Raw genomic sequence first — 10803 nt, 5'->3', positions numbered from 1 at the left:
CTATATGCTGATCGCGTTTTTCTATGGTGTTCTATGGCGACCGAAGTACTCGGTGTTTTCCACAGACAGAGTTAATAACAGAGTTTGTATGCAGTCTTTTTAATTTCTGTCGATTGCCAGACAGAAACCTGTATAACCAAACTTAAAGGAAAAAGAATTCGAACTGATAAGAATGTTTGCTCATTCTAACAGCGCTTATTTCAGGCATATCTACTATGCGGTTACTGCTTATACTTAGGTACCTAGATATTAACTACCTATATTTCAGCGATATGGGCACATGGCTTCCATTGGGACTTGCGAGCAAGAAAATGAGGTTATATTGGAATAAGCCGTTTTTTTTAATTTATAGACTAGCGCTTCACTGCAATCAGAACTGCTGGCAAGCGATGATGCAGCCTGAGTTGGAGCGCGCTTGAAGGAACATATTATCTACATTTATTTAGATTTTGTATATTTTATGATAGTGGTTACTATATACTACACTTCAAGGAAATTTCTAATCGGATCCTCATATTTGGTTTAGGTGCACACTAGTCGAGAAGCGCTCCCATTGGTCAATCGTCACGGAGATTACGTCGCAGCCTAGTCGCTACACGCCACAACACAGTAGTCTATGGTTGAAATCTATAGAGCGCACTTTGACTTTACTTAGACTTAAGTTTCAGTTAAAACGAGACAGATTTATGCAAGCGGTATAACGCTGTCTCGTTTTAACGTCTGAGCAAAGTCAAAGTGCGTTTTATAGATTTCAACCTATGTCTGCAGCTCGATGAGGTAATGAAATAAAACTTCAGTCGTTATAGTTATGCAGTAGTTTTATTGTTAAAGTGTGGAGCCCGGATGGTACAGCTCTACGCCGGGGCCGCTACACTATCGACTACACAGATAACTACAAACTGTCTCAACGCGCGCCAACGCCACAGCCTGTAACGGCACAATTCAAAACACAAAAAAAAAAAAACAACTTAAATACTCATACTTCGAGAATCTTTATAACGTATATGCGTTAACTTATTGATATTAAACACATTTAATACGCCACTCGAAACGACGCTATGTTGAGAAAAGTTTCCCTAGGTGCTCCCCTTATAAACGTAGTATGGTTTAAAAAAAATTAATAAATACATATCTTTGAGCCCGTGTAACTTTGAAACTATTTTTCAAACCACAGACAAATATTTGTTTCTAGAACGTGTCTACAAAACATAATTGAGTTTTTTGGTAAACATTCAAATGAGAAACCAATTTACGTTTGTATGGAGCTGCACGCTACAAATAAACCCCTTTCAGTTTCATTCAGGTTGCGTGTGCCAATCCATTGAAAAGACAGGAAAACCCTTGTCGTTAAAATATAGACTTTAAATCATATTCTAAAAATTCATATTTGACTGTCAACAAATACTTAGTCATCTTCATTTTAGTGATGAGCTATAAATTTTTTAACAATATGGACGGCCATTCTAAGATGAAACAAAAACAAAAAATAAGGTCCCGCGACAAACTGCGGCGTTGCAAACATCGAAATCCAGAATAACGATAAACAAGAGTAATCTAGACAAATATTATACAAACAGCTATTCTAGATTACTATACAATTACATCATGTCAAACTTTTACATTTACAATACCATCGAAAATGCTAAAACACTTACTACTCGACCTAAAGAATAGGATTTAGAGAAAATAGTCCTATTTTGCTGTAGATTTTACAAATGCATAAAGATGCCTATTCGATTTTACACACATTTCTAAACTTAGAGGTCAAAGTAGTACCATCATTTTCACAATAAACCTTTTTTTTTTATTCCGATACAAGTTAGCACTTGACTACAATCTCACCTGATGGTAAGTGATGATGCAGTCTAAGATGGAAGCGGGCTAACCTGGAAGGGGTATTGCAGTTTTTGTTAAACTCACAACCCTTTCGGCATCGTGCCGGAACGCTAAATCGCTTGGCGGCACGGCTTTGGCGGTTGTGTGGTAACTAGCCACGGCCGAAGCCTCCCACGAACCCAGACCAGAGATTATAAAATTCCAAACCCCTTTCGGGAATCGAACCCAGAACCTCCCACTAATAAGACCACAGCGGTTAACCACTGCGCCAGGGAGGTCGTCGAAATCGCTACGACAAAGGATTTTTCAATATCTAAGAGATTTTTGGGCAGTCGAATAAACAAAATTTGTAAATAATAATGTTGATTTCAAGTACCTAGATAGAATGTTTCTACCATTACTAGATTCCAATATTTTGGTCGAGTAGTAAGAACTTTCTACTGACAGATTGCATATTATCCGTGTGGCCGCGATGACGCTAGAAAATTATTACATTAGTTTTGGCAGTTCGCAATGGTAAAATGCAACTAACTGCGTACAAACAGAAACGCATATATCAAATATATTTACAATCGCCCGTTTCTGTTTGCGGTCACAGTTTACGAAAACCCAAAATCCAAAAGTACATCGTGACAAAACAACTAAAACTATACATATTAAGAGCCCTCGCCTCGACGACATTTTCACACGCACTTCTTGACCAGTAAGTCTTAGGCTGAGATCTATAGAGAGCACTCTGACTTTGCTTAGACTTAAGACAGAGTTAAAACGAGACAGATGTATTTCTCTCACATAAATCTGTCTCGTTTTAACTCGGTCTTAAGTCTGAGCAAAGTCAAAGAGAGCTCTATAAATCTCACCCTAAAGCTACTTGACTTGAACGAATGCAAAATAGTGATAAAAGATACTAGTCCTTTAGTTTCTATAAAGACTACCCTCCATTTTTCAGGACTCTACTCTAAAATATATATTATAAGTTTGAGTTTTATTAAAACTCGGTCATTATAAGTTTAGACTAAATGACTTAGTTTTTGAGATCTAAAATCAAAAGAATTCCGGTTTAAATTAATATTCAGTTTTAGTCTTCTGACTTAAGGTTTATTAAGGGTTAAAAGGCTAAATCTTTTTGATATACCTAAGATTAAAGGACTTTCCACTCGAATTATCCTTCAGATTTGGACTTGTAATTATCTCTCAAGGTTTAAGAGTTAAAAGACTAAGAGTGAGATCTATAGAGTGCACTTAGACTTTGCTCAGGCTTAAGATTGAGTTAAAACGAGACAGATTTATATGAGAGATATGCCCCTGTCTCGTTTTAACTCTGTCTTAAGTCCAATCAAAGTCCGAGTGCACTCTATAGATTTCACCCTAAGTCTTGTCCGGAGGCGTCAAAAATGAGTCTGGTCTATTTAATCGGCTTTAAAAGACTTGATCTCTTTCATCACTAATGCAATGCTGTAACTGCGCGTGAAAATATCGTCGCGTGCAAAGTCTCTAAATGTCGATAAAGGAATTATCGCATAGCATACGTCCCTACTTATTAGTCTTATAGTGAACATGTTTTGGGCGTTATGAGAATCAATACAGCCATTGGATTTTAATACCTAAGTTAATAGTAACTTAAACACGACTATCAGTGCACAAAATACCTACTATTTACAATACGACTGGTACATAAGAGTAAAACTAAATTGTCTTAAGTCTTACAAGAATACGTGTCTTAGTTTCCCTATTTCATTTTTTTTTACATTTTGTTTCTAAGTAAATAAAGAACACAAATAATGGGACAGTGTTTAAATGAAAAATTGTAAAGTCTTATCACATTTTTTTTCTAATATTTACAGAATAAATTAAAACCTAAAGGGCACGCGCAATTTTCAGATAATCGGATACGATAAATTCTTAGTCGAGTGGTTTTCATAATTTGTAATAAGATAACCGCTGAATACCTACTTACGTTTTAATTGGTGTAAGCCCGACAAGTTTGTAACCCGTTCGGAGTCCTTATACATGAGATAATTGGCAAAACTAGTCGGACTTACACAGACGAAAACATAAGTTCAGCCGTTTTATTCTCACGATTATCACATTATTCAAAAACAGCTAATCTTTCCGAAAGCTGATTATGTTATTGATGAAACGGGACAGTCTTTCCTAATAATAAATATATCGTTTACGATAATCTGAAAGTTGTTCCAGACTTTAACCCTAGGTGCCTCCGTAATATTCGAGCGTGCTTTTACACCTACAATCCCTATACTGACCTTAAATTTAAAAGGAAATCAAATTCAATAAGATAAGGGCTAGTTCAGACACGGCGAAAACCGCGCGGACAGTCCTCAACCGCTGAGAAAAAAATACGCACTTATTACCTGCTCGCAAAATGCATTGAGGATGCAGTTGCTTTACCGCGCAGGTTTAGGGCGTGAAATGAGGCTTTAGGTATATAACCATGATCACATCGTCTCCCCTGCATATTCGCACGATTACCACGCCTGTCCGAACAATGTAGCCTGTTCGAATAATATTACTGTAGTTGAATTCACGCGGTTTACATCCGCGCGTTTTCTGCATATCGGAAATGGCCCGTAGAAATGACGCCTTACAAACTAAAGATCACTTGTGTGCTAAATGAATAATCGTGTAAGTAAAACTTAAAATATACGAGATCTCTGAAAGTCTGGAAACGCAATACGTACAATTACATAAAGTAAGAAGCGTGTAGTCGCGGAGCAGTATATGCGACGGTAAAGCCAACGATCGACACCTACGCAATTATGTACAATGGACATTGTCCTTTTTTATTTCTTTATTTTCCCACGTATATTATAAATCGTCTAGACTGCAAAGCTTTGTATAATAATAATTAAAAGTTAGTTCTAAAACCAAGAGTTCGTTTAGTACTTTTTCAGTACAAGTTTTCGCATTTCGACAACGTTGAAAGATTTCTAATGATGTAAGGAGTTACACACATTGTCACGAGTAGGAGAAGGGGGTGTGATTGAGTCGAATATTAACGTCTAACGGATCACAGTGACAGTTTTCTGAGTTATAAGGCAAGGTGGGTCCTATACGAGTCCACGCGCATTTCATACAAAACGTGCATTGATTTAGATTCAAAATAATTGGAAAAAAAATCAGGAAGCTTAAGCTAGACTCATACGATTCTTATCGTCCAACAAAAATTGATTATATTTCAATTATACTGCTGCCAAAGTAAAACCAGCTTTGGCCTTTACTGTGCGGCGAAAATAGACCTGTGTAAATCCAGCTTTACTTCAAAAGGTGAAATATTGAGTTTTTTTTGGTAGAAACGCTTGGGTACAGTACACTACAATGCTCTACCAGCCATTTCTAAAAGTTTTAAAACTGAATCTTCAGGTTAAATTGGATAGCTGCCTTCAAAAGAAATCTCTAGTTTTAACTAGTATTATTACATGATTACTTTCCAAAAAGCACTACTGTATAATTTCAATGCATATTCTGTAGGAAAAGTTCATAGACTCGCTTCCTTTTGTACCATCGAACGTTTTCGAATGTACCATTACACGGTCAGTTCGAAGTTATCCGTATTCAAACTGCATAAAGTTCATTTTCCCTTGTCACGGTACATCGAACTCGCCATTCTAATCGTGCGGATTTTACAACGGCTTAAATATACCAAATAATACTAGAGTCTAACTAAATCTACGCCATTATTTATTTACAATTTTTATTTTTTTATTATTTTATATAGCTTTGAACTAGTTTTAAGGCTACGTCTCTTGACACGCACACAAAGTTTCACCTATACTATTACATGTTAGCAGCGTGGTACATATTCCTACGTAAAGGAATGGAAACATCAATTTCTTAAACAAAAGATTACATCTCGAACTTTATGTATAATTTTTCGATTCTCTCGTAACACACGCACGCACGCACACTAACACCACAGAATAAAGAGACACAGAAGGTCCGCTCAATGCAACGCGCGATAGTCGGCGCACTCACACATAGACGCGTGGCTGACATACAGTACGAGCTGCGGGCATGACAGTAGACAGCTACTGCCACTGTGTACTCACATGACAGTAGCTCTACTTGCTTCGCCCGTCACAGGATGCTAGCGGCCTTTAGTTGACTTTGGCATCGCACGCGTGTATGTACGGGTCTACATGTGAGCGCAGCTATAATCGCGCCTTGCATTAAGCGGACCTTCTGTTCCCTTTCTATTCTATGCTAACACACCGGTATATATGTATATCATCTAGTATACACTATAAATGCTTGAATTTAATATGTATCAGTTAAATTTTACCTCACTATACATAATATACACTACGACGCGTACAGTACATTTTTGCTCACTATTTCCTTGTGTAATGGGTATAATATTAGTAATAAATTCTAATCTATCCTAACTACGTAAAAATGTTCAGTCGATGTTACATACAATGGTGTTTAGAGTAAGCTTAGATATATACAGGATAAAGCCGAGTGCAGACGTCGGAGCGTCGAGATTCTCAAGTTGGCGGAACGCAACTGTCGTCTACGTATTAAGTACGATACCGACGTCTGTACGCGGCCTTATTACGGAACACAAAAATTATTACAATTGAATTAATTCTAATATTTAACTAAATCCGAGTTAGATCCATGTCATTTTTATTACATTCAATTTCTTGACGAAGACAGTTATGGATCACTATAAGGCCCTGTCTCGACCAAAGTGAAGAGGGGCGTAGATGTATTTAACACATCAATCAGATTATATTATTGACAGATGACGGGATGATCTTTATATAGGTAAACGCGTCCCATCTTAGACCACATCATCACTTTCCATCAGGTGTGATTGTGGTCAAGCGCTTACCTATAGTGAATAAAAAAAACCTCCTTTATCTATAATCTGATTGGTCTGTTAAACACAACTTCGATCATCTCCACACTACTGGTGGTTACTGGGCCTTATTGATGATGATCACAAATGACAGCAATTCATTAATATGCAGTTCTCTTGTCACAAATACCAATGAAAAATGATCCATGAATGAATTGAAACATCCTGTTACATAGGTACCTAAAAGTCATTAATAATAATTTCTCGATACGTGACAACAAACGTTAATTAATTAATCTTCAATGAATCAATTCGGAGCAAAATTAGTACGATTACGAATAATAATACATATATAATTAATTACCTATATTGCAACAGTTATTGCTTGCAATGTCCATACAATCAGGCACACACAGAAACCTACTCACACACGCGTATATTATATAGAATCGCAAATATAAATGAATGTAACTATTCCTAAGAAGCGATATTACATTCACAAGACATTTCCACACATCTGTGCGATGCGTCAACCGATCAATGTACGCGAGTACAGCCCTGTAATGTGACTAGCCAAACTGACTTTGACTTTGCTTAGACTTAAGTCTTAGTTAAAACGAGACAGATTTATGCCAGCGGTATAACGCTGTCTCGTTTTGACAGTGTTTTGGCAATGTTTTAGGAAATAAATGATTTGATTTAAAAAAAATTACAGGTATAATCGCGGCCTTAGGATATTTTTTTAAATTATAGTAGACTAGAGGATCCCGCGACTTCGTCCGCGTGGATTTAGGTTTTTAAAGATCCCGTGGGAACTGTTTGATTTTCCGGGATAAAAAGTTGCCTATGTCAATTACAGGAACGCAAGCTACCTCGGTATCTTTCATACGAATCGGTTAAGCGGATGGGTTTCTAGAAATCCCGTGGGAACTCTTTGGTTTTTCGGGATAAAAAGTAGCCTATATCCGTCCCCGGGATATAAGCTAATCCTGTACCAAATCAGTTAAACTGTTGGGCCAGAATTTTCTCCTCTTTCATTTGACACCCCACTCGATACAATAGCAAAAAAAAATTTATGGAGACCCCCACTTTATTTCACGTAATATCCGTTTGGTCAATTTTTTTCGTATCAAATGTAGCTTATGTCACCCGGACCTTTACGACGAATCGATTGACACCTCATTCATCAAAATCACCATCAAATTCATCAAAAAAACGGTAGTTCAGGCGCTACGGTGGAACACACAGAATCTGGATACAGACATACATACATACATAGACTGCTAAAATTACGCTTCGTTTTGGCTTTGCCGCAGTCGGGCAAAAAAGCTGGTGCGCAAGCAGTTTTCATGTATGCTACTTCACTTTTCGACTAGCTGGCTCAGAGTTAAAAGCAAAAAGTTATCGAAATCACTGCATCTTTCTACTTTTAGATTCCCGCTAGGCAAAGGCTTGGAAATAAATGTGTGTGCCAGCTGCTAATTTATCCACAAAGTTCTACCAATTTTATAAGTCGCATCGGCAAAATTCGTTTGCGCAGAAAAGCGCAACCTAACGCTGACTAAAACCAAATATACACCAATGAAAAACAAACCTTATTGCATGACGTTAAGATTTTAAACACAAGAACAACAGAGACTCGAGCTATCTCGCTTATAATTCGCGCGTACAAAATATGGCGCGCATGCAACAACGAATAACAGATGAACGCGCGCTATGATTAGCTGAGATATTTTCGCGTCATTCTAAAATAAGATTTCTACGCAGGTATATTGACGTAACTTATAAAAGTAGTAGTAAATGTGTAACCTGCCTAGGGGACGCATTTGTTCCACGCACAAATGAGTAAACATTCTTTCAAATTATAACGTCAAAATATTTTTTTTAATTGTCTACTATCAAACTATTACTTTCACCTATTCGTTAGATCCGCGATTCTTTTCGTTGTATGGTTTCCACTGCGTTTTATAATGCAACTATAAACAGGCATACCTGTTCTAAAACAGGAAATTTTCTGTTTTAAGACCTCCCCAAAATCTTTGTCAGGCATAAATGTTTTTATTTTTATCCAATCAGGATTAAGATCCTTGAAAACTTTCGTCATAATCTATACTAATATTACAAATGCAGTTAGCTTTTGAGGTCTCTCCGTTAAACCGATTTTGACGAAATTTGGTACAGAGATAGCTTGCATTCCTGGGAAGGAAATAGCTTAATTTTGGATTAGGAAAATCAAATAGTTCCCACGCGGACGAAGTCACGAACATCATATAGTATATCGTCTATAAATTATGTTACTTGTTTCGGCAAAGTAGAACACTGCAATCACTACTCCTTCAAAATATACAGTGGCATATTCAGATTAATGAATATGTTGCAACTGCATTGATAGCATAGTCTTATTCCTGGGCTTCAGGGTTCGATTCCACGCACAAACTTCTAACTTTTCGATTCTAAGTTATGTGCGTATCAAAAATCTAAATATCACTTGCTTTAATGGTGAACTCAGCTATATAGTGTTTAAACTATCGTGAAAGATTTTCCTTATGAATATATGAGAGACCGGCTTTACTCACATGTTTAGTCGACGTAAGCCCGACTAGTTTCGAAAAGGTCCTTTTTCATAAGGACTCAGCTCGCAAACGCTTCGCGGTTGAGACTGTGTGCCGCATTCTTATAAATTTATAGCTATCTTTTCTGTTTGTTCAACTATCCCCTTTCCATAGTTGCAACTTGCAATTTTCAATTCCATAGTTTCTAATACACACGCGGATGGTTTCGCGGGAATCATCTAACTAGTTAAGTATATTTTAAATTGTCCTATAAAACGCAGTGGTTATGGCCCGCCACTGTTTTTTCACATCATTTGCTACAGCTTCTCCTTCTACCTTTATATACAAAATCACTAAGTACCGTAACCTAGTTAAACTAATCTAGAACAACGTTCGAAACAGGATTAATATTTGGTAGCCACTTTTAAAGATCCTAGTCTCATGTAGCCTTTGCACATGTCGACTATTATGAATTATAATTTTAATTGTCGGATACTGTAGAAAGTTACTTTTCCTAATAAAAGATTAAAGGTGTCAACGCATTTGAGCAGCACTGCGCGACGCGGCGCAGCAAGTGTATGTAGTTTATTTGACCTAGTATGGAGTAAAGCGCAATTAAGCGACGCGGCGCGGCAAATATAGTTCAAACGAGTTTGTATGCAGCTAGGCGCTGCTGCGCCGCGCAGAGCATCGCTAATGTGTTTGGACCTTAAGTTTTGCCATACCAAACTTAACTTTCTAAATAAGAGACATGTCTCTGACTTTCTGCTTTGGTAATTGCCCAAAATAAAGCTTAAATGCACATGTAGACAGGCAGTTACAGAATTCCATAAATCATATTAATCTTTCATACATTATCATTCATTGGAGCAAGATCTTACCCTCTTTTTTTTTTGCTGCTATAATATACTGGCAGTAAAATAATATAATATAATATGAGCAATATTATGTATCCATACTAATATTATAAATGCGAAAGTGTGTCTGTCTGTCTGTCTGTCTGTCTGTCTGTCTGCTACGTTTTCACGGCCCAACCGCTGAACCGATTTTAATGAAATTTGGTACAGACTTGGAATACATTCCGGGGAAGGACATAGGCTACTTTTTATCCCGGAAAATCAAAGAGTTCCCATGGGATCTAAAAAAATCGAAATCCACGCGGGCGAAGCCGCGGGCATCCCCTAGTAACAAATAATATTTTAGTTCATTCACTTTTGGTTTCTATAATTAATTAATTCATTTACATTTACCATGTCAAAGCAGAAACCAATAGAAACTGCAACGCAGCGTTGCAACTGAGAAGAATATTGCCATTCTATTCTTTAGTAAAGAAAATAGCGTCGAGGGTGTTTGTGTCAGCTACCTTCATACCTTTCTTTCTCCAACGAAATAATGCAGAAATCCCTATTAGGTCTTTCCCACTGTTGCTTCAGTGCCCCTTGCAAAAGGAGAAAATATTATATTTTATCTTAGTTTCATAGACTAGTTAATACAGAGGAAATGAAGTCTCAGCGTACTTATAATAAAGTCGGTTATCGCGTATCCAGAGTAAATGAAGCGTCACTCACTTCCACTGGTGATCACTCTGTTGCA

The 10803-nt window shown here is 37.2% G+C and overlaps 1 long non-coding RNA gene across 1 annotated transcript; it reads right to left on the bottom strand.

The window, feature by feature from the left end:
- Nucleotides 1-4291: 4291 nt before the first annotated feature.
- LOC123881097 lies at nucleotides 4292-8289 on the bottom strand. The gene is made up of 3 exons (XR_006799413.1): nucleotides 8160-8289; nucleotides 5849-5860; nucleotides 4292-4301 (listed from the first exon to the last, which is right to left on the bottom strand). It is a non-coding gene; the product is annotated as an uncharacterized LOC123881097 (long non-coding RNA).
- Between the last annotated feature and the right edge of the window lie 2514 nt (nucleotides 8290-10803).

Source organism: Maniola jurtina, chromosome 3, assembly GCF_905333055.1.
Source record: "Maniola jurtina chromosome 3, ilManJurt1.1, whole genome shotgun sequence".
NCBI classification, from domain to species: Eukaryota; Metazoa; Arthropoda; class Insecta; order Lepidoptera; family Nymphalidae; genus Maniola; species Maniola jurtina.
Note: the sequence above shows the minus strand (reverse complement) of the source record. Positions and strands in the feature narration are given on the sequence as shown.